This window comes from Strix uralensis, chromosome 9 (assembly GCF_047716275.1).
Source record: "Strix uralensis isolate ZFMK-TIS-50842 chromosome 9, bStrUra1, whole genome shotgun sequence".
Taxonomy (NCBI): domain Eukaryota; kingdom Metazoa; phylum Chordata; class Aves; order Strigiformes; family Strigidae; genus Strix; species Strix uralensis.
This window is the reverse complement of record NC_133980.1, coordinates 29,059,114-29,083,413: the sequence shown is the minus strand read 5'-3', so window position 1 is coordinate 29,083,413 and position 24,300 is coordinate 29,059,114.

Sequence of the window (24,300 nt, the reverse complement as noted above, 5' to 3'; positions counted from 1 at the left end):
TTACAGTGTCAGAACAGCCAGGGATGTCAGGGACCTGATTTAGACAACACTCTGGCTTCAAGCAAGGCTTAACTCTGAAAACAACTAAAACCAACTAAAACCAACTTCATCCAGCGTTATTGCTAAGTTCATGGCCACCAAAAGTGGGAGTCCATTGTGCAGGCACAGCCCAACTCACTCTCACCTCATAGCAACCTGTTGCTTAGCAAGACACAGCAGATGCTTTCTCCCTGGCATCTCTTCCTCCAGGAGAGGACTTGGAAAGTCAAACTCCATTTTTTTACATGGAGATGGTTTGCCAGCAATTAGCTCTGCTGTTGTCGGGGCTGTCAGTTGAGGTTAGCTGTCAGGCTGCATGCATCTGTGTGATGTGTGTGGCCTGTGCCTGCCTCTACAAATTGGGAATCGCCCTCTATGCCCTGGGTACTTAGTGATGGTGTTACAGATCTTTTTACTATTGCTACCATTATTGGAAATAATGAAGGATGATGCTTTCCCGAACAGGAAGATCTTTGCTTGTGGTAGTGGTCATTAAAACTAGGTTGGGAACAGAATTCATCTAACCAAATTTTGCTGCTTAAATTAGGCATCTGCGCTAAGCAAGTTACATGGGAGGAATCCCTGTGTGCCTAGATCAGGATAGGGTAAGTCCTTGAACGTTTCCTTGCTGACTTTTCCTTGCCATTTAGTGAGGATGGGCTGCTGCAAGAGAAGACTAGCAGAGACAGTTATGGCAGGACAAGGGTAATCTGGAGCTGCAAAAGTACAAACACAGTATAAAATACTGGTGGTGTGTTGGGAATACTTGGTGGGAGTCCCGCATCAGCACAGTGATCTCTGGAAGCTGTGTCTGCTTTGGCATCACTCAAAAACCAGCTCTGATCAATGTGTCTGAAATACCAGGGAAGGGGAGAGCTGTTCCCCAGCACCTTGGTCCATGTTACATATGCAAGAGCGGTGGTGAGATCCTTCATCCGAGCATCCTGTCTACCAGTCACGGCCCAAAGCAGAGTAGAAGACAGTTCCCGTCCTATATTACCTTCATGTTCAAATAAAACGTTTACCCACAACAGGCATTCCAGCTCTCCATTCTCCAAAATGCTTACGCAGATACTCTGTTCTTTTCTGTACAGATCATCTTAATAGTCCCCAGTAGTCACCTGCTGTGATCCTGGCCCCCTGCACTTCTGTTCCTTTTAAATATCTACTTCTATCCACAATAAAGCAAATGGATTCAGCTCCTGTTTGTTGTCTTCCAGTTGGTGCACCTCACTCCAAAGCCAAAAAACCTTGGAGAAGGCTTGGGTAAGCACCCACAGTTCACTACCTTTCTGTGACCTGAATTTACCATGACTGTGGGTATGTCTAGTCTTTCTGCATTTCCTCTCAAGAAGTGTAGGTGTAATAACATCTGCTCCCCTTGTACCGGTTGTACTGATTGCAGCTGTGTTGATGACCGGTGTATTTATATTCCATGATGCGAGGCACCAAGAAGGCAGGATGGGTTTGGAAGGGAGGAAGGGTTTGGAAAAGTTTTACATTAGATGGACACTGCCTTCAAGAAATAAAGATACTTCCTTTGCTATTTGATGAACATGGCTCCAATAATACTGGAAGAAAACATGCACGGCTGGAACATCACCAGTGGTACCAGGCGATGCTGGACTGGATGCAGCAGGGCAGGCATTTCTGGAGCACGATAACTGGCATTAATATTCATGCATCAGGCCCAGGATTGTCAATGGAGATGCATCAATTAAGGGGAAGAGGGAGGAGAAGGGATGGTGGAAACAGGTCTCCGGTTTTGTTTGCTGCCCTCTGCCCCACTAAATGAGTAGGGGGGAGGGAAGGGCAGTCCATTTAGCAGGTCAGCGGCAAGCAGTGCTATCAGATGCCATGCCAAGCTAATTCCTAATTGGGGCAGTGTTTGTCAACACTGACAGAGCCTTAATACACTGTAATCGCTGGAGCCACAAGCCATGATAGAGATCTTAATCTCTGTGCTCCATCCCTTTCACACCACAGTGAGCATGTCTGCTCCTTCCCCTGGCCTCCAATGCACCCAGTATATGCACTGAGAGATTTTTAAAATAGCCCCTTCGTTTCCTTATGAACCAGAGGAAGGAGAGGAAGAGGCAGCTGATGGGAAAAAAACCAGCATGTTGGGGGAATTCTTCAGAGATTTCACAGTTGAAACAGGTTCTGCTTCACTGGACAGCAAACACTGTTCACCAGGCTGAACATCTGCCTCCAAAAATAGACGCACAACACATCACCAGCTGTTTTGGGATCACCTTGGCTCCTTGTATATTCCTTCCTACTCTCTGACACAGCTTTCCTGGAAAAACTTCTGTCCACCTTTCTGGATTTTTCTCATCACAAAAGCTGTAGGAGACAACCTCATAGCTAAGTGACTCAAGTGTGGAGTAAGGATGAGCTTTGACAGGAGGTGAGCATACCCACTAAGAATTTTGGGGGGTTTTTACCCACAGGTAATGATGAAGGGTTTTGCACTAAGGCAGGAGCAACGAGCAGCAATAAAATGACCACACAGCCTGCTTTGGCTGGGACAAGTCTGAAGTCCTGTCTACTGTCTTTTGGAGCTCCAAATTTATTTCAGGATGCACAGGAAAATCTCCTATTTTATCAGTAAAATTATGCACAGTTGTCTTCTTGAATAAATGCAAACTGGTCTTTGTGAGGTATCAGTAAGCTGACTAAGATCCTTCTGTGGACTCAACACGAGAAAAATAAACAGCTCTTCTCCAAGTTGTGATGTTTCCTTGTACCTCACCTAAAGCATATTTGGATACTAGGATGCAGGTAAAGCCCTTCCATCTTTCAGAGTATCACCTCTTCCTCCTGTTACCTATGAGTCTGTGGATACAGGGATGCTTTTTCACAACAAAAAGTCTCACATTGTCTTCAGAAGAAACCAACAGACGTGTCCTAAATTCAGACAGGGATCATTGACACATCTTGGAAGGAGGAAGAGCCCAAAGGCTCCTTGCAGATGGGTCTGACCCCAAAAAATGTTCTGGCTTGCCTCATACTTTTGAGTTACAGGGACATCATGTTTAGCAAACTTGCTGTAGAGCTGCAGAAGTATCACTTATATTCTCCTCATTTGTTATCCTGGGCTGCCGTTTGGTACCTGCTGTGTCTACGTTCCTCCTGGCAGGATGCAGAAGCAAAAAAAAAAAGACCAAAAAAAAAAAAAAAAGACACCCAGGTATCTCTGCCTTTCATGGATTTATGAAGAGGTAAGGAAATGCATTTTCAATGTCTATGAATTCTCGCTGTGACCATGCGAGGCCACGGCTGTCCTTGTGCATAAACAACACGATGAAGTGAGTTATTACCAAACTGAAAGACCACAGCTCCACACCGGAGGGTGCTTTTGTCTTTCCTTTCACGCCAGCTCCAGAAGCCTCTCAGCCAAGCCTCCTCATGGCATGTGCTATGCTTACCTGTGATTTATTGATGATAATCATGGGGCAAGCCATTTGTAATCAAACGTACAACAAAGACATTCTCGTGCTGAGAGGGAGTGATAACGCACCATTTAGTAATTTTTGTGCAGTCAGTAATTTGGAGAATGAATGATAATTTCCTGAACTGAAAATCTGCAATGACAACCCTTAGTGCTATCCACCTCGTGAATAAAGATACCTTCCTCTCCATGTCTTGTGATAAATTCCTTTTATTAGGGCCACTTATGTGGGACTTTATCTTAATCGTCTTAAGTATGGGGAAATCTCTGTGGTGAGGTTGGGTCATTTTTCATTACGACCTCAGACATGCTCTATGAAGTAAATAAATACCAGTCAGTGATATGAAAACAGTCATTTAAATGAAATGGGCTTTGCTAACACAACATTCTCACTCACTGCATACAGCATCTCTGTACAACAGGAGATGCTGAGGAACAGGGGTCATCTTTTACATCCACCTGAATAGGATGGCCTGTTTGATAGGGAAATTGGATATTTTTGACCATCACAACATTGAGCAATGTCAATGCACCACACTGCTACAACATGCACTTTCCCAATTCCAAGAGTATTATTTAAACCAGCAAGGCAACACAGGTCCTGTGGCTTTGGATTTTCAAGTAGAAACACTGGATGAGAAGCCAAGGTGATTTTAGTAGCTAGCCAGGAGCTCTGCTTGATGACCCTCATGCTGTAATGCTTTATGGAGTCTCTGTTCAAAAGTGGAGGACGGGGTGCTGGTTTTAAGCTAAACTGATATTCCTCTCTCTGCTGCTAGCTGAAATCCAGTCTGGAAGCTGCCATCCAACAGCGAGATGAGTGAGCAGCTTCATTCTCCGTTTCTGAGTGTGGGTGCTTTCTTCTTGGACATCACTGGCAGAGCTGGCAGAGCGGCCGGTCCTGGAGGCTAGATGGTCCTCTCCTCTGTTTTACATATCAAACATGAATCTTCTGTGTCTGCAGAAGCCACCCTCATGTTTGAAGGAGAAACATGTCCCCTTCACCAGCAACACGGTGCCCTTCTACTCTGCACATCTGCTTCATCTTCCTCAGAACTGTCCTAAGTTTGGATAAAACTCTGCAGAGGGCAGAAACGTGGGGTGTTTTTTCTAAAGGCAACTGGAGGGCAGATGGGGAATCCTGTTTCTGCCACCGGGCTGGGTGAAGATCTTCACTGGCATTGCCAGCATGGACAGGGATTTGATTTCTATCGCATCGATGGCATCTCCATAACGAGTTGCAGTGACTATAGCCCAGCAAAAGCCAGCGCAGGGAACAAACAGTGATAAAGGTGAGGGCACAACACAGACTGCCAACCCCACTCCCAGGTAGTTTGGACTTTGGTCACCTATTGAAGGCCAAATATGGGCTGTTTGCTGAAACTGTTGCCTGTGGCATTTGGGTACACGATCTCTTTGCCTGGTTGTGAGCACACAGCTCCCCACTCCTCTTTTTCCTCTCCTCGTTGCAGCTGTGATTTAATTCCAGACAGGCAGCAAAGTTTGGAAACATGCAGATCATTCCTGTTCTATCTTAATCATCCTCACCGGGGGAAATAGAAGAGGAGAGCTTTTTAAAACACTTGGATAAAATGAACTGAAACGATGAAGTGCATTAAGAACAGGAAAATCTAAATGAGGTGGAAATAATGTCTTAATTGGAAGGACACATTTTAATCTTCCCTCTCTCCTGCACTTACATGAACACACACACTTACGATGCTAATGCAGGAGAACAAGCCATAACCTGGGAGCCTGCCTGCCTTGGCACAAGGGAGGCAGTGCCAGCTGATGGGACACCACTCGCTCTTCGCCAGCTCTGCCCGTCACACTGCCCACCTCCTTGCACTCAGGTCTTAAAGCCAATGGCCATCACTGCATAAACCTGTCACCAACGGGATGTTGGTGAAGCTGCTCCTGTCATGCTGCTTAGACAGATGGGAAGTGCCCATCTCATTAAGTTGACCACAGACAATACCTTTTACCAGCAAATTAGGCAGCCAAGATAGGATTCAGCCAGCTGTCTACATGAGGTAGGTACCTCCATCACTGTTAGAGGAGCTGTGGTCAATAACTGGTGGAGATCATAAAGCTGTTCAGTTGAACAGCTGTAGGTGTGAAATCTGAGGTGCACTCACCTGTGAATTTGTGACCCAGAGGAGTGTCAGAGCTCAGCTGAACCCTTTGGTAAGAGCCAAAGATGGAGAATAGTCCACTCTGTAATATGTAGTCTGCTGGGATGGTCATACAGCTAGTGTGTACCCTGACACACTCACCCAACAACTGAGCAAGCTGGTGACTGTCTGACTTTTGATACTTCATCGCTCAAGTCTGTGATACAAAAGAGTTTTTGCCTCCACCCTTATTTGTTATACAGCAAAAGACAGTTTCTAAACGGTGAATTCTTGACGCTGCCAAATATGTCCCAATCATCATCTGCCGGTAAGGTTGGGCTTTTTGACCTGATCAGAAAAGGGATCCTTTACATAGAAAAGATATCAAAGATGATGTGTGACTCTCTACATTGATCTGAAAAGAGGCAGGTCATGGGGTGAATTTGGGATTTTAATTTTATGAATCATCTTTTGAATCATGCTCATTGTAGTGCTTGATAGAGTCTGTTTCTCTCTTGATCTCTGCTGATTATATATTTTCTTCTAAATGGTATCTCTCATTTCTAATATGCTACTATTATTCAAAGTTATTAATTGAAGTCTTTGGTCAGATCTGTATCTGGATATCAGCTTTAACCGTATATGTGCCAATACTGAAGTCACATTCTTGATCTGTACTTCCTGAGGCACAGGGCATCATCAGACACTTTAGAGACTCCGGTGGTCATATTTCCACAACAGACAACGCAATAAGAGACAAAAACAAAGAGATGTAATATTGCTGGCTCTTGGAGATCATTCACAACTCAAGGCTACTCCTAACATGATTTCATGAGCCAGAGCTTTCCCTTTCACCACTACTCAGCCCAGTGTTTGTCACTCCATATCACCAGCCAGTCTTCCAGTGGGATAGCAGATGGATGCTGGATGGATAACCATGTACAGTCCCCAAGGGTGTGCCTGACCTATCACTGAACTATTAAATCTGGCTGAGCTGTTCATCTTTTCTTCTCTGGAAGGTACTCATGCAGTTTTAGTCTTGAGATTTAAGATGCCTCTCTGTCACTGGGATGATGATACAACTTTTTTCTGGATCTGCTACAGAACTGCTTGAGAAAGAAGTTGCGGGAGAGTCAATTATAGTCTTTTCTGAGGAGAAAACAACTGGGAAGAAGCCTTTTAGCTGTTATGTCTTCATTCAGTTTAGTTTAGGTTGTGTGGGAGGATGAACTAAGACAGGTGATACAAAAAAAACATGTGAATGTGGAGGATAAGCAAACTACCAATGATGGGCTTCTCAGACCTGGAAGAGGATGCCAGCATGAGGGGTGAAGGCAGATGCTGGCTTCCTGGGTCGGCAGCGTTGGACTCAATATCTATTATCTGATGGACACTGGCTGCTCGGTCTGCTGAACTCTCTGCTCCATTTCTAATAACGTAATTTCTAAGTGAATCATCTACAAAAATAAATATTGAGGGTACAATTTGCTCCCCTCTGATCCTTGGAAATACAGATATGATGGCTCCATCAGCAGGGCAGGAGTGACCATCTCGATATCCCATTTCAGGCAGGATGATGGAGGATGCTATGGTATCAGGAGCTGATACTAATATTGCTGTGGCAAGGACTTGAAAGGTGGCGACAGGGACCTGCAACTTATAGGCAGTGGCAGCCAGGATTGGGCTGCTGTCATCTTCCCCCACACTGTGACCTGCTGTCTATGCATGGAGATGCTGCTCAAAGGGAACATGCAAGGGCTCTCTCCCCATGCTCTGCCCACCAGAGACACCCTGAATCCCCTTCCTCAGGCAGCCAAAATCAGCCTGTGTGGACCAGGAACCTCGGACCAGGACACTTGGGCCATCCCAGGACTCAAATCACAATTAAGTGAATTGCAATTAAATAGCGGTGCGGTGCGAGGAGCAGAGAGGAGGGCTGGCCGAGGAAGCAGGATGCCTGAGCTATCCTCTGTCGGCAAAGTGCTGAGACAACAAACTTAACCTCTCTGTCCACAGCGCGCCTATCAGCTGTGGTTATTAAATCCCACAAAAGGAAGAAGAGGAGAAGTGAATAGGGTTGAAAGAAAAAGCACTTTCCCCATTTGGATTACCTCCTACAGAACAGGACCTGCCAGTGAAAGGCGGAGAGTGTAATTGCTGGCCTGAAAGAGAGGAAAAAAAAGAAAAAAAACTATAAAAGGAAAGAAAGAAAGAAGGAAGGGGGGAAAAATTGATAATGAACAATTTATCCTCTGAGCTAACAGTTAATTAATTCTGAAAATATCTGTCAGGCTAATGGAGGGGGGGGGGGCTGTGCCACTGAACACAATTAGTAAAATAATAATAACAAAAAAGGGGAAAAAAGAAGAAAAAAAATTTTTTTTAAGGTGTTGCTATCTTCTTAGAGACCAGGCCCTTGGCTTCCCAATGTCATTCTCAACACAATTTTTTTTCTTCTCTCCCTTCGTCTCTTTTCAGAAATTGTTCTCATGAATGATTTATATATGTCTAGTTATCTGGAGTGATTTCTATGGACCCGGGCGCATTGCTGCATAATTGTTAATTTTAATGCCATAATAGCTTCAGATGGAGGAAGAGATTAGGCGTTTATTGCACAATTAAATGAAACATACTTGAGAATCACAAAAGGTTCCGTAATTATTTCAGACCATTAATAAAATGGGCATTAAATTATATGGGACACAAAAGGGAAAGGAAATAGATTTTCATTACAGCAATAGAAGCCGAGAGTAGTAATAGATCCTTGTTGAATTCTCTTTCTCTCTCTCTCTCTCTGAAATTAATTGTTGCCCGGCTTATTTCAAAGCAAAATAAAAGAGAAATAAAGTGTGTTAAAGAACCTCTGATGAAAGGGCTTTGTTTGATAAGGACAATAGCCAGTGATACACTCTGGGAAAAAAAAGACAAAAAAAAAAAAAAAAGGAAAAGGAAGATTTGATTTTGGCTTCCTGCCCTCAGTCCTGAAGGCGGTACAGGGGCTTCGTGCGCACACATGAGAGCCTCTCCTCCTGTTTCCAACACCACAGGGCTACAATGGACAGGAGGGAGAAGGGGAGATCTGGAAAGTTCCCCCAGCCGTTCCCAAGTGCCTCCAGCGATGGGGCCAGCCATGGTTTTGGCACCAGGGGCAGAAGATGCGGCTAACTGGCAGAAATCCCGGTGATGTCCTTGCAGAGGGGCCGCGTGCGGCTTTTGGCTGTTTCTAGATAAGACCCCATGCGATTGATTTGCCTTGGATGGAAGATCCAGGCCGTACCATGGAGAAGGAAGCTGCAGCTGGAGGCTCCCCAGTGTTCAAAGCACAATGTCCAGCCCCACCAGAATCTGAAGAGTCTGTCCCCTGAGCAGCCCCTGTGGAGCCCAAGGGGGACAACGCGAGGAGCTGGGTGAAGAAGCTCCTATTGCACGTGGCAAAGACAGCCCAGAGCAGTCTTTGACCTGAATGCCATCAAAACCTCACCTTTTGGACTTTGAAGATCCAAACACAGGACCCATCTATAAAGTGTGTCACCTCCAGTGTCACAAGAGCCCAGGAATCAGCACAGACAGCCCTCCTTATAAGCTCTGATCTGCCGTCCCTTATTCCAACAGTAATTATTTCCAATGACAAAATAGGCATGAGCAATGTCTTATCCCCTCCTTGAAATGAGGGACATCCCCAAAATACAGTGCTGATGAGGGGGAGAGGAGTCAGAAGCCCACTGGGGCAAGTTTTCAGGGGTGCTCAGGATTTCTGGAAGTAAAAAGCAGCATCTGTTAGAAGTTTTAGCATGGGTCTAGGTTATTTAGGCAGTTTTGAAAAGCCCACACTGGTTTCAGCCTCCTCAATGTAGTTGAAAATGTGCCCTTGACCCTAGCAGAGTTTGTACTGATCTGAGAGACCAGCAGTACAATTAAGAGTGAAAGAGGTCAAAAGGGGGTCATTTGGAGCTAATGGAAAGCTCATCTTCCAGACTACCAGCCTGACTTCACTGTCCTTAAACTCCTATGAAAAGCCTAAGCAAAAAAATACTTCTAAACCATCACTTGGCGCTTGGTCCATGAAATGGTGTGCGTGGTCAGTTCCCTTGCAAAGCTCATTCACAGAATCACAGAATCATCTCGGTTGGAAAGGACCTTGAAGATCATCTAGTCCAACCGTTAACCCAGCACTGACAGTTCCCAACTACACCAGATCCCTCATTCCAGGTGCTGCAGAGGTTTTCAAGAAGATCCCTTCATTACAGAGAAAAAAAAAAAAGAAGAGAAAAAAAGATAATAAAGAAAGGTCTTGGCAAAGCAAAATTTACAAAAAAGATTACTATGCCTGAGGAAGCCAGAACCAGCTCCCACATCACCCCCAACTGAATTTGCTAAGCAGTCAGCTGGGGAAGCTGCTGATCCCCCCCCCTTGCCTGGGTGCCGGAATTGCAGAGGGATCAGAAACAAGGAGCATCCAAATGCAGGAACAAACAAACAAGCAAGCAAGGGTGTCTCTTCCTGGAGCACAACTGCACTTGAAAATTTAGCTCAGCTGACGCAGATCAGACGCACAGCAGCTATTTTTAGGCTCCATGCAGTGTTTTACTTAACAGCTGCACTCCAGGCCTGCCCCTCTTCCCACCGGCACCGGGAGGGAGCGATCCCTTGAGGGAGGGAAAGGCCTTTACCTGCCCATGGATATGGGCAGTGGGAAGCTGGTGGCAGAGCTGCTCCTGAGAAAATAGGGGGTTTAATAGCAGGTGCTTGTTGAGGGCAGTGGCTGAGCTCTTGCCTTCTTCAGGAGGTGGGCAGGGAAGGGGAAAGAGGCAGGGGAGGTAATGGAAGCCCCCAGCCACCTCTGTGCTGCTCTATCTGGGGGAAACCAGGGCAGGCAGGAAGATATTTCTGCTGTCACTGCGCCTGGGTGGGACTGTCCCTGTGACTCCAGTATGCTGTACTGGGAAGAGCAGAGAAGCTGGGACAAGGGACAGCATCCCCTAAACCCTCCCAGTCTCCCTTCCCAGTGCACCAGCACCACGCTGAGCACCTGAAGCTTTGGTGATGGGATTAGGCCCGAAGAGGGGACCAGCAGAAAAGGAGTTTGACACAGAGAGACTTAAGGAGAAATTGGAAAAAAATATTTTGGAAAAAAAAAAAAAAGGTGGGGGGGTGTAAGCAGGAATGCTCATCCACGGCGAGAGGAGCAAATCGGAGCCTAAGCAGCAAAAAATGAAGTTAAATAGCTGTAGACTGCAATAAAGAGGCTGTGGGCTGCTGCGCCAGTGCCCTCTCCTGGGCAGAGGGAGCTCTGCTCCTGTACAGGTGTGCCCGGGGCAGGGAGGGAGAGCTCGGGGGAGGGAGAGAGAGCCCGGGGGAGGGAGACATGAGCCACGGGAGAGGGAGACATGAGCCCCGGGGAGGGAGAGGTGAGCCCCGGGGAGGGAGAGATGAGCCCCGGGGGAGGGAGCGGTGCGCCCCGGGGAGGGAGAGATGAGCCCCGGGGGTGGGTCCAAGCCGTCGAGCAGCCGTGCCGGTGCAGCCCTTCAGACAAGCATGAAGCCCTACACTGATTTGGTACAATACTAAATAAGCAAAAGGGTACTTAAAGGGAAAAATAAGAAGCTAAAGGGAGACTCGGTCAGGAGTGGGGAAGGGGGGAAGAAAGTCTTAGGGAGATGAAAGAAGGTCAGCATTAGAGGAAAATAAATAAGAAGATAAAATAAAACATGAACAATACAAAGTATTAAAGACTCTCTAGAAAGGACGAGGAAAACAGTCTTAAGTGCGGCAGGAGATCAGCCATGTCACCCAGCTGAAAATGAGTAAGAAGAGGACTCAAGACGTAGCCTGAGTTTGATTTTAATATGAGGGAAGTTCTGCTTTCTCCAGGCCAGCTGTTGGAGGGACAGGCCACCTGCCCAACACAGGCATCGCAAGGTCTTGCCCTCTCCCCACCAAGGACGCTCCTAACAGAGTGGATCAATTCGCTGGGAGAGAGGAGCAACGCCTTGTCCTCTGCTCTGGGTGCAGCAGTGCCCCGGTCTGGAGTTCTCACTCTGCGCCACCCTGGACTCATTCATGTGCATTGGTGTCACACAAGAGCTCACAGCAAAACACCTTTTATAGGTCTTAAGAGGAATATGTGCGACTCGTGTGTCCAGATGTATGCAGCTTTGGAAACGCTGTTGTGTTTTGAGGAGGCAATGGCCAGGAGAAGGAGCTGAAATCCAGGAACTTGATGGAGCAGTGGGACAAAATGGAAGCAGGAGACACCTAATGCCAGTGGCCACCTTGATGTCAGACCTGAAAAGCAAAGCTGGGGCTAAGGAACAAAAAAACAGTGTCACCCCACTGTGCCTGGACCTGGGGAGGGAGGAGGCTCAGGGCCAGCAGTAGCTGGAGCTTGAGCAAGAGGAGCAGGGAAGGAGCAGCTCTGAGAACACTCCAGGGTAGGAGACAGTTGGAGAAGACACCAGAGGCATCACGACATGTGGAAGATCCTTCCTAAAAGCAGCCTTGATGCACAGCCTTAGTCTGTCTTTTGGCTGTAGACAGATAATACAGGCACTGGGTACTGCAGAGGGGTGTCCACCAGCAAGTTTAAGTTTGAGTCTCTCAGGTGAGTAGCAGGGAGGCAGGAAGGCAGTTTTAATCTCCCTTGCCTCTGTAGTGCATTATGCTTTAAATATAGGCAGGGTTTTCAAGGTTGCCATGCAGACACAAACAAATGCTTTCTTCTAGGAAAACCCAAGTGGTCCGACTGGCAGTGAACAACTCCACCTGTCCTGGCCACGCTTCCCCGGACAGCCTTCCCCAGCCCTGCCATGGGCTCAGCATAGTGCCGAAGCTGGCCTCTCCCCGTGCTCCAGCTCCATCTCGATGGGGCTGGGGCTCTTGACAAGCCTTGTACAGATAACATGGTTAGCACCAGCATGGGGCGACCGGAGGCAGGAGCAGCCATGAGTGCAATGATGCATCCTGTAGTCTCTCAGGCCCCAAGGCAACTCCATGCTAATCACTCTGTTCCCCAGATTAACACTGGGAAAGCCATGATCTGGCAGCTTCACCTGCCCTGGTGGAAAGCCCAGCATTCATGGAAAATTCATGGAAAATCCCATGGCCAAGGAGAATATCTGCTCCATATGGCCACCTCCGGCATCTCAGTTCATTTTGATGGTCACTGTTGAAAGCAGCCAGCACAGCCTGGTGGCCACAAACCCCTCCCGTAGCCATCACGCATCAGCATTGACCATGAGAACTGCTCTGGTTGTGATCTTTGCAGAGAGCAGAAGGCCCTGTCCTCTCTGCACTCCTGGCTTGGCTTGATTCAGGGCTGCATGACAACAGGAGCGATCAACTCCCTTTCATTAACAGGGGCTAATGAGCACCCTGATTATCAGCATCCTCATTCTGAGCACCAAAATGATGTTGACCCCAGTAATGCTCCAGAGAAGCCTGTCTTAGCTAATCCAAAATAGGCTGCCAGCACTGGGGGCTTTGGAAAGCAGTGTTCATCATGCAGAAATAAGAGAAACTTAGTGTAAAAAAAAAATAAAATCAGCATGAACCTCTTGGTTGAAGTGGGTGGCTGTTTTGTTTCCAGCTGGAGTCAGCCATGCTTGAACACAAAGGTCACCATCAGAAGAAAAAAACCCAACCCCCCAAAAGAAGGAAACTGGTGAAGCCAGTGAGGCTGGATTAGAGTTTCCTAGATGGGGGTCAGAGAGGGGAGAGCTTTTAGCAGTGATTTGCACTCTCCGAATGAAAGCTTTAGGATTTCACTCACTTCAAAGAAAAGATGCCCAGTCCGAGCGCAGCCCCTCCTCGTCACGACGAGCAGGCAGGAGCGGCATTAGCACTGCTCACATGTAAGTGGAGGGAGTGGGGGCCTCACGCCTCCCCTCCCGTGCCGCTGAAAACTTGCAGGGGAGATTTCAAAGCACGGCGCAAAGATTTAGCTACCCAGCTTCCATTGACCGTAATAGCAGCTGAACAGCCAAATCCCCAGGCAGAGCTTCCCAGACTCGCTCCCTCTTCCTCAGAAGGCACTGCTGCTGCTCTACTTTAGGGTGTGTGTTGGGGATTCAGGAAGGACGTGTGTCAGCGGAGCCCATCTTGCAGCTCTGCCGCTTGGCACGCACACAGGAGCTCAGCAATGGGCAAACCCCAGTCCTGGGATGTGGGTTTTGGTGTCTCCTGCAAGAGGGTGATCCTTCCCTGCCGTCTGCACCAGCACAGACCCACCCTGTCTTTGGGCTCCTATACAGTGGGGTCCTGACCTTGTGCATACCCCTCCAGCTTATTCTTGTGGACTTTTAAACTCTGGCCATCTACCAGTACATCCTAAAATGTTTCTGGCACCTCCCCGTAGCTTGACACATCGATGCTCCCCTCTAGGGTCTGGATTTTCTGTGCTGTTTCCCCATCCCAGGCAGTTTGGATTGGCAGCTACAGCCTCGGCTGCTGTAGGCTGCGAGCTGGTCCTTTCACTTCAGTGGCACTGAGCTATTTCAGAGCAGCTGGGACCTGCCCGTGCCGCTCACCGTGGTTCACAGACACCGGTGGAAGTGGGAGTGTTTTACAAAGGTGGCCCACGCTGTCAGTCCCATTTTGTGATGGTGAAATCGCTGCGTTGTCAGACCAAGAAACTGGACACCTCTTTCTGCAGACCCCCATCCCTTCTGCAGCACCCCGCGAGCCCCGGGCTGCCCCCCGCCTGCCTCCACCGCTCCCTGGGCTCCGGCAGCTGCCCCCCACCTCCTCCCCACCCATAGCCCACAGCTAAAATACCTGCTGCTGCCTGACTCTGCTCCACTTCCCAGAGGGGTAGAGCAGGACACTAACACTCCCCTTTAAAGAGCTCCTGCCTGGTTTTTTTTCTTTTTTTTTGGCTGTGATGCAAAAATGTTGCAGACACAAGCAGCACTCCGGTGTTTTAGACCATTTATTCTCCTGAACAGTAGCTTAAAGTAGAAAAATGATGCTATCCCCAGTATATCCCCTGCATTTCATCCTAATTTGAGTTTGTAGCATTCCTGTTTTCTCTTCCTTTCCCCCTTTTCTTGAGGCATGGTTTATTGTAGATTCCAAAATGTGGAATATTGGTAAATTTATCTTTTTAAATGGAAAATTTCCAGAGGAGAAACATTCCTGTTTTGCAAGGGAAATGGAAAATGCATTTTCATCCTTGCAATTTCCAGCATTAGAATAAAAAGTCCTTCCGAGGGAATAGGGCTCAAAACACAAATATTGTGCAACAGCAACAGAAAAATGGAAATGGTCAGTATTTTTGCAAAGCTTTTTGCACTCTTGCCTTAGAAATCAGGCAAAGTTTTCAGAAAAAAAAACCCAAAACATCCAGGATGCAATTTTAGTGTCAGTCCAGGGCTAAAAAAATAAACCCCAGCTTTTGGAGGAAGGACAAATGTATTGAAAGCCACTCTGCCTAGCTTTACTATGATCAGGGAGGTACTAAGCCTTTGGGTAGGAGCCACGGGGCTGACTGGCAGGAGAAGCCTGCCCAGATGTTCTTTCCTGGCAGTTGGGCTCTGCTTGTCCTCTCCAGCCAGTTCAGAGGGATCAGACCTCCGGAGCAGAGAGACCTGGAGATCACAGGGCTGCTGCTGGGAGGGAGCAGCCCACACCTGGGGCTGTGCTGGGAGGCCATATTCCCCTTCCACTTTATTTCTGGACTATTTGGTCCTGAGATACTGCTGAGGATCAAGAGCAAAGCCCTCTGACCCAGGCACCCAGTGTACCTAACAGATAACGATTAAAGGCATCACATGAGTCAGAGAGAGAGGCTTTGGGCTGCAATTAAATACACAACAAGAACTGATTAATTGGAAAAGAATCCTTATCCGTAAACAGAAGAAAATACTCTGCTCACCGCACGTGTTAGGGCAGCGATGGGGAGCAGCAGAAGGCTTGGCATGGCCAAACTGCCTTCCCTGGGGACTCAAGCACTCAACCTTGGGGGAAACCATGTGCTGGGATGCTACCAAAGCCAGGAGCTGGTGGGAAGAAGCCACAAAAGAAGGAAAATTTTCTTCTCCTGTTTCTTCCTTCATATTTGGAGTTAGTTTTGGGGACATGACTCTGAAGAGCAGCATATGCACAGAAATAAAGCTACAATCTTCACTTTATCTCAGTGGTGCTGCTCTAGCATCATTCCATGTTGTCATTCCACAGGGGAAGACTCTGGTGTTACATGGGAATAATAGCAAAGGAAGGGGCCGAACTACTTATTTCCTCTGTTTTGATTCATTTTGGAGGCTATCTCCTCCTGTGTCGCTGACTGATGACAGCTTGAGATGCTGAAGTCAGTTAATTGTTATGAATCCCTGGAGCATTATTGCAAGCCATGTGAAAACACAGAAGAGAGCAATAATCACCTGTGGTTCTGGTGAGAGTGTTAATCCTATAAAACAGGAGGGTTCATCTGTTTGGGGAGTACATGGGAGCAGTTTACTCATCTGCAGTGAACCTCCTCCATACCAAGGAGTCGGGTGCAGCCCTTTGGGCTGAGATGGGGCTCCTCTTTTGGAAACTGCTCAGCTCTGATTTAGGGACTCCAGTAGCTGGAGGAATGAATGATGATGGCAGAGACAAAAAAGAATGAGCTCCTGCCTGAGGACGTGAGGGTGTCATTACATAGTTGCTTGTGTCACTGCAGCCTAAAGGGAGGCACTAAGCTGATTGATGAAAAGTTGTCTTTATCCTGGTAAAAATGTGCAACAACAGCTCCTTTGGTCTAAAAACCTGAAGTCTCCTCCTAGGCAGGTCTACCAGTGCAGGAGCTACGTAGACCAGGCTCCCAAGTGAAAACCAGCCCTAAACAGGGCTGGGAGGGAAGACAATGTAATGGTCTGGGTATGACAGTGGAGTGGCCTATATGCCTACATACCCACCATACTCGGTAGGTCTGAGGCGTGACTTGATCACCACAAGCCATCGGATCACAACAGTCAGAGCACCAGAGGGAAATAAAGAGGTTTCTTTCAGTTTTATGCCCTGGACTGTGTTTGGATGGATGGGGTAGCCAGATCTCATGCCTACAAGTAGTCCTTCCCAGGGGACGGTGATGATCAGGGGAGTTATATGTGTGCACGGAGTTATCTCCATGCTGGAGAGAGCGTGAAAAGTCAGTGCTGCACACAATGCACCCATTCTCTCCCCTCGCCCTGCAAATTTGTAGCTGTTGATTAAATCCCTTTTCAGGGGGAGGTGTTACAAGGCTCCTACAAGCTTTCCCAGGCAAAGACCTCTCTGCTCCTTCTGTGTTTTCATTCTTATGTCGGCCTCTGCCCACTGAATAACAGCAGTAATTGGATGTGTTTAAATAGCACTGCTCATTATTGTTTGGCCAGTAATCAGACAAGTCTCCCATCCCCTGCAACCTGACTGCCACGTGCCATGGAGGAAGGCCAGCCACAGCTCCTCCTCCTCCTCTCCTCCCACCTGTGTCCCCTCACCTCTCCACCCTGCGCAAGTTGGGAGTGCCAGTTGTATTCCAGGAAGAACAAGTGATCTCTCTCCATGGCCAGTGGGAAACTGGAGCTACATTGGGGTGGCCTTGAGCTGTTTGTCAGGGTGGTAGTTGCCTACGGAGGCAAAGGGCTCGAATGAAGGAGACGGGGCCCATCCACTGTGACGCTTCGGTTTCTCGGCGGCTGGGATTGAGGCAGACAGCATAACAGAGAGGAACGAAACACCGTTCATATATCTTCCCAGGCACATTCTGGCTGGAAGGCGGCGAACATATTGCCTTGGTGTGTTGACTCTTGGAGATGTATGGGCAGTGCTGGTTGGCCTCTGCGAAAGCTTAGATGTCAGATGCATGGGCGGACACCAATGCTCTTGGGTCTGACTGCAGGTCAGAGTGGTCCCAGCAAGGAACACCATCCCCATGCGGGCGCCAGTCTTTGTTTGAGCAGCCACGTTTTCAGGAGAAGCAGCGGATTCCTGCCTGGTGGAGCAGATTTGCGCCGAGCATCTCCATGGTCCTCCCTCTTTGCTCCCATTGCTCGTTAAAAAGGAAGAGGGAAAAAAAAACCACATCACCAATCCACGCTCAGAAGCAGCAGAACGACCTGAATCACCATTCAGATGTAGATACCAGAGACCAATAATGAGCATTTGCTGGCAGCCCATTGGCCACACGTCTTCACATGAGCCATGCCACGTCTCTTTATTATGACTAATAGACACACTTGCAGAAATCAGAATCTATTTGCAAGTGATTCATGAGTGTGTAGGAAAAGGAAGGGGGGGGAACAACAGACTAAATACACCTGGTAATTTATTTGCTATGAATAATTTGAGCAGCCCCAAGTGACGGAGATATCTTAGTTATTTATCCTGGGGGGGAAATTTGCAGGTGCTGCAGACTGGGTGTGCTCCAGAGCAGGCCCTCCCTTTAACGTTTGCCTCCCCCGCTCCAGTATAAACCTCTATGGCCATATTTGGAACAAGATATAAGACATGCTTCATCCAAGTCTTTCATTAATTGCTGTTTCTGGAATCTCCTGCCGGCTAAATTATTCCCCGCAGAATCCCTGTCTCAAGGGTTAGGAAAGGGTTACTGAGCGTGCCTTCCCGTTTGGGCTGGGTGGGTGGAAATATTGTTGGCTTTCATCTCCAAACCTCGTAAAGAACAAGCAGCTGCTGGAGAGATGGGCGCCTTGTAAATCATCGCAATAAATAAATAATGAAGCGGGCGCATTGCTCCGTTGTAGGCACGGCTCTGTGCAAGGGCTGGGCGCCGGTCTCCAGCCCCGCAGGACCGACTCCGGAGGAGACATTGCTGGCTGCTCTTCTGTGCTCTGCCCCGGAGCGGGTGGTTTGCCCTCACATGGCTCCTGGGGAGCGTTCGCTGCAGTTTCGGGCCAAGGTTGTTGGAGTTTTTCCTTGCGGGTTGCAAGAGAGTAATTTTCTGGAGCCTGGCCCCGCTGTGTTAGTCGGCAGAATAGCTAATGCGAGTGGCAGCTCCCCCGTATCTCACGTTTTGTGTCACCATATTGTAACTGTAGGGTTTTGTCTTCTAGCACCACCGGACCGTGATGCATTTCATTATTTTTGATGTTAAAATTCAGAGAGATTTTTCCATCAAATATCTTTGTATTTGTTTCCAGAAACAAATGATTAGCATTAGTATTCATTAGTATTCATGTTAACAATTGATAAAGGGCCCACTACTGTAGTATCTGTGCATAGCACACAAAATTCAATTAAAAATATAATAATTTCCTCAAGCCATGATCATATAATCTGTACCATCCTTCAAAATTAGTTCCTGAGACTTCCCCCAAAGTTTACTGCGGAGGGATCTGTTTGCCACTGGAAAAGGGCCCTGAGTCAGGGATGCTGTGGTCGAACGAGCAGGATGAGGCTGGGGAGGGCAGGAGAGGGCATGTACAACGCAAACCAGGAATGCTTTTTGGTAGCACCAGACCAGCACAGCTGTGCTCCCAGCCATCGTGTCTGTCCTGCAGCAGAGTTGGTGTGTCTCGATAAGGCTGCATCCCCCACCGGGGTGGATCTCCAAGTGGCTCAAGGGATAAGGATCCTCTCCATCCAAATGTTTTGCTGCCTCAATCCGTCTGGTTGACTCATTTTTTGGAGTCCAGCAGTGATTTTTCCCTCCTGGCTCTGCAGGCTTGTTTCACGGCCTTGCTGGACAGAAGGTCAATCTGACTCCCAAGGAGGGTGCTCCAGACCATTGCATGGCAGGAGATGGTGGCCCTGCCGCTTCCTCTTGAGGAACGGCTTCTGCAGTCCTGGAGAAGAGGCTGGAGGAGTTCCCTTACTGCTGGGAACCCACTGCCAGACTCCCCACCAGAACATGGTATCTGACATGGCATTTAACTCACATCTAACACCCCAGAACAAAAAACCAGCCTACGTGTAACGTGTGGGCACCTTCCCTGCTGAGGGGCATGATTCTGCTCTGCTGAGCCTCTGAGGACCATTCCTGAGCTGTGGGTGAGCTAGTGAGGAGGTTTGCCTCTAAGATGCCACCACAAACCTCCAGCAAAAAACAAAAGGCATCTTAGAGGCATCCGAGCTCCTGTAAAGCAGTGTTTGGATGGAAGCCGTTGCATTTTCAAACAGTATGGGTGGGTATGTGCTTTGTGATTTTCCTGAAGCTGGTTCACTCAGTGAGGTCAGTGACAGGGTTGAATTTTCAATAAACAACAGAACTGACTGGCTGTTTAGACCTTGTTTCACCAGTTCAATCCAAAGCTCTGTTTGCCAGACAGGCTTGGTACTGCCAACCAGCATCTCAGTATTTGACGTGCTTTGAACAGAGTGAAGTCTATGGAGGGTCTCAGATTTGAGGCAGAAGAGCATCTGTTACTATTGGTTGTCTCTTACTACCATGGAGCATCTCTTGCTCACTGGAGCGTCTCTTACAACTGTGGTCCATCTCCAGCAATTCAGGACCTAAACAACATGCTTAAAACCTCCCTACATGCTCTGGAGATAATCCAGATCATTCTGGACCGCATGACAGATGACTTCTCCAGGGTTATGGCAGTCAGAACTTGGCCATCAGCACTTCTAGAGTCCTACCTTTATAGTGGGAATATGTGATGGGGAAGAAATGGCCTTCAGGGCTTAAAATATCCCAACCCACCCCTGGAGCTTCACCCTGAGACACTGAGAACAGTTGTGTGAGTAGGGAGAAGAGGTCTGGAGTCCTTCCAGTAAGATGAATTGGCTGTTCATCGGATTCTTGATGGGTCTCGAGTGTTACCTTCTCACAGGCTTTGTATTTCTGGTGAATATGTTTAACTGAAGTGCTGTATCAGTGTAAGTGAGAAAAGAGCAGGGAGGAAACTATATGGCTCTTGAGGTGTGGTTCATGTAGGTGGGAAGTTAAACGTGAGCTTCACTGTGCTGTGGCCTGGCTGTATTTATGGCGACAGATCTTTCACAAGAGTGAGCACGTTGACCAAAGAGGGCAGTTTCAACAAAAAAAATCTAGCTCCACCTTGTTGGTATGTGTGATGCTGGCAGGTCCTAAATAAATGGAGTGGACACGAACTGAAACCACCCTTCACTAGACATAAGAGATGCTCCTCAAACTCAGAGCACCAGAGCCCTCATGGACATCTGTGGTGACTGCCTTTAAACACCATTTGTCTCATTCAGATATTCAAATACAAAATGTGGTATTGGGGGACAAGACATAGATTTGCGAGTAGCCTGAGCCTGTGAACTGCTGTTGGGATTACATAAATCAATAGAAGGAGCATTTTCCTCTCTATCTTGCATCTTGACCAGACCTCCACTTTTCACGTTATTTAACTGTACTAGAAGAATAACAGTGAGGTAAAACTTTCAAGCGCATCCTCTGCAGAATGCAGCAGTTGGTCATGTTTGTTTGAGCTCCACGTGCTTTCCACGAGTAGCTTTGGATGAATGTCAGTGATCCAGAAAAAGGCTCCTCCAGCGCTCACCTGAAGTACCAAACCCTCGAGGTCGCTTCCCTCCCCTACCCCAAGATTCTCATCCAGCCTTGGACGGGCCTCTGTGTTTCTCCATGCCTGACATGTAGCTGGGAATAATCACGTTTCCATGCCTCGTCCTGTGCTGGGGAGGATGGCTGTATTACAGCCGATGAAGCCATCAGCCTCCCCAGAAATGGAGGTGGGTGAGTACCTGAGATAAACAGTTCAGCCTTGGCACTTTTCTTGAAAGTTGCTGCTTCTATTTCAGAGCTCGTGTGCCTGAAAGCCTGTCTGTTTTTTTCTGACTGTATCAGTTGGTCTAATAAAAGATACTACCTTTCCTTACAAGCCTGCTCTGCACTTCTGAGCTGAGGTCGTTTATCCTTCACTTCATGCTGCTGACAATGACTGAGGCTCCCTGGCCATACAATATCTAGGAAGTCAATTCTGTGTCAAGCCCCCGGGTTTACATGCACGGCCACACTGAATACACTTATTTACTGGAGAGGCTCATGAGCTCTCCATCCTGCTGGTTTTGCTGCAGAGAAAGCAAACAGTGATCCTCACGGACCCTTCCCTGGGGACATGGGCTGATGCACCCAAGGACCTCATGGGGCTCTGCAGCATGGGTCTACCCAACGTCAGGGAATCTTGCTGGGTTTCCACTGGGCATTTCTCACCCTGGAAAGGACGAGCCACTCTTTATCCACTCATTAGCTATTATTGAACAGCTAATGCTGCTAATGAAAGACCAGGAGGTGGCACAGAGGTGGCACTGCCCCAGGAGTGTCTTGCAGGGGTTGCACCCAGAGACTCTTTGTGGGTCCCCTGGAGCCCGCGCTACTCTCTGAGGCTGCGTGGGCAGTTTTGGTGGTCTCTGCCCCAGCATTATGCACTTTACGGTGACAACAATGTCAACCCAAGAGGCTGCTGACCTGGCTGCAGTCAGTATTGCTCAATGCAGCACTTCCACATCAACACGCACAGAGAAGGATGCTTAATTTCATCGTCTGGGAAGGCTGCTGTAATTCAGGGCACAAATCATGCTGTAAGGCAGTCCTGCTGGCTCACTAATCAGGACCTTCACCCCCACTGCCCCCACCCCAGGTGCTGTGAGAAGACCTGCAACAGTAAAATGCACGTGTCAGCAGGGGACATGTTTCCTAGCATCGGTGGCTCCCCAGGGTGGCTGGTCACACTGCAGGGTTATCACCTGCAGGTAGCCTGAGCAAGGAGGGAAATCCCTCGGCACAAAAATATACATCACCTTCCTCATTAACAGCAGGCTACAAAAAGAAATGAATTCTGCAAAAGAATAATGAACAGCTCACCTGTGAGAAATGGGTTCTGTAAACGCATATAGCAGTGTGTTAAAGGACGGGGCGTTTACAGGAGATCATGTAGTATCATGGATAGATAAAATGAGCAGAACCAAAATTAAGTTTTGAAAGGGCTGTAAACTTCAGCTTCAGGGCAGAAAACAGGTGCTAATTAATGGAGGCTGAGAGGAATCTTTATTTTTGTAGCAAGTTATTCTACAACTCTCTCCCACAGAGAGTGGTGCCTTTCCAGGAAGCATCTCTTGTTGGCCAGCGTGAGAAGCAGACACTGGGCAAACCAGATCGTGGGATGATCCAATCTGCCACATCCATCACTACTACCCTCTTCTGTCACGTACGTACAGGGCAGTGACCCACTCCATTAAATCTCTCCATGCAGAAGGCTATATGGGTGTAACTATTTGTAGCTGTAGTTGCGTGAATGCTTTTCACAGGGTTGGGGTTGGAGGGGGGTGTGTGGAACTGAGCAAGAAATACTGCAAACATGCCCAGAGAATAACCCATAGCGTGTAGTCTGTTCCGCAGGGTATCTGTGAAGGTATCAGTGCTGTGTGCTTGTATGAGCTGGTGCGTGCATGTATTTTACACATATATATCTCTCAGAAAAATATTTGATGGCGTGTGATTAAATGGGTCTTTTTTTTAGTATGTGGCACATGCATGAAGGAATGTATGTATGCACTTATATGTAAAATAACCAAATACGAAGGGAAAGAATCAAAATAACCCGTGCGCTGAGCGAATTCTGTGTATTTGTAGAAAGCATTGCTGTCGGTGGGAATCTCACCAGGTCACGCGGAACAGCAAGGGGGACTGGTGTCTTCAGTGTCTGTGAAAAGCATCAGAGACCTGAAAGTCTTTCCAAAATGTGCTTCCTTCAATTAAAAATCAGTTTCAAATCCCCTCCCTTTCCTAGCTCCTGAAGCATAAAAAAACGTTCTTTAAAGATCCATTATTTTCCAGCAACTAAAAGTTTGGATCGGGAGTATTTTCAAATTATAGGTGCCGTGCTCTTTGCCTCTCACTTTTGGCAGTTGCAGCACTGCAAGCCCGACCGTGATTCCTGTGAGGAGGAGGAAGATGAAGGCAGAAATACAGCTCTATTTATGCTGATATTAGATCTCAAGCTACATGATCTCATCTAATTTAAAGTTACTCCAAATGAACTACCTCCAAGAATATAATTTTAATGTTTCCATATCAGGCCATTCTTATCTTTCTCCATTACCATGATATCATTCAGGAATAATAATCGCACTATTAGTTTTGGTGTCTAAACAAGCTGGCGAGGAGAAATGGATTTCAGTCACCGCCCTGGAAATCACTGCTGTCTCAAAAAAAAAAAAAAAAAAAAAAGGGTGCTAAGTTTATAAAACCCGTCCTCGGGGCATGTACAACTGCAACAGATACCCTTGCAGGACTGATGATTTAGGGTAAAAATGGAAGTATTTAAGGATGGAGGCGTTGGCATCTCGAAGGAAATCTTTCTTTTCCTCTCTGCCTTTTTTTTTAACGGGGCATATATGGGATGTAAATGAACAAAATACAGTCCGAAATGCCCCGAGCTGATCGGAGAGTGTGTGATGCATCAAGGCAAAGGCACCAGCCAATGAAAGCGAGGCTGCCGATTTTTTATCATTAATATTGCGAAGCAACATTAACTGATTGGAAAGACTTTTCGGGAGCCGGCAGAGCCTGCGAGCCATCACTCCCTTCTGAGCGGTTTCTCTCGCTACCCGGATTTTTGAGAAGGACGCCAGGTTTCCCTCGTTTAATCTTCGCGAGGGATGACGAATGATACAATTTCCCACCCCCCCCCTCCCCGAAGAATCTGAGAATAAACAATGAAAACAAAGGGAGTTTTGTATTTCAAACGGCGGAGGGGAAAAACACAAAATACCGAGGCGAGGGGGTCG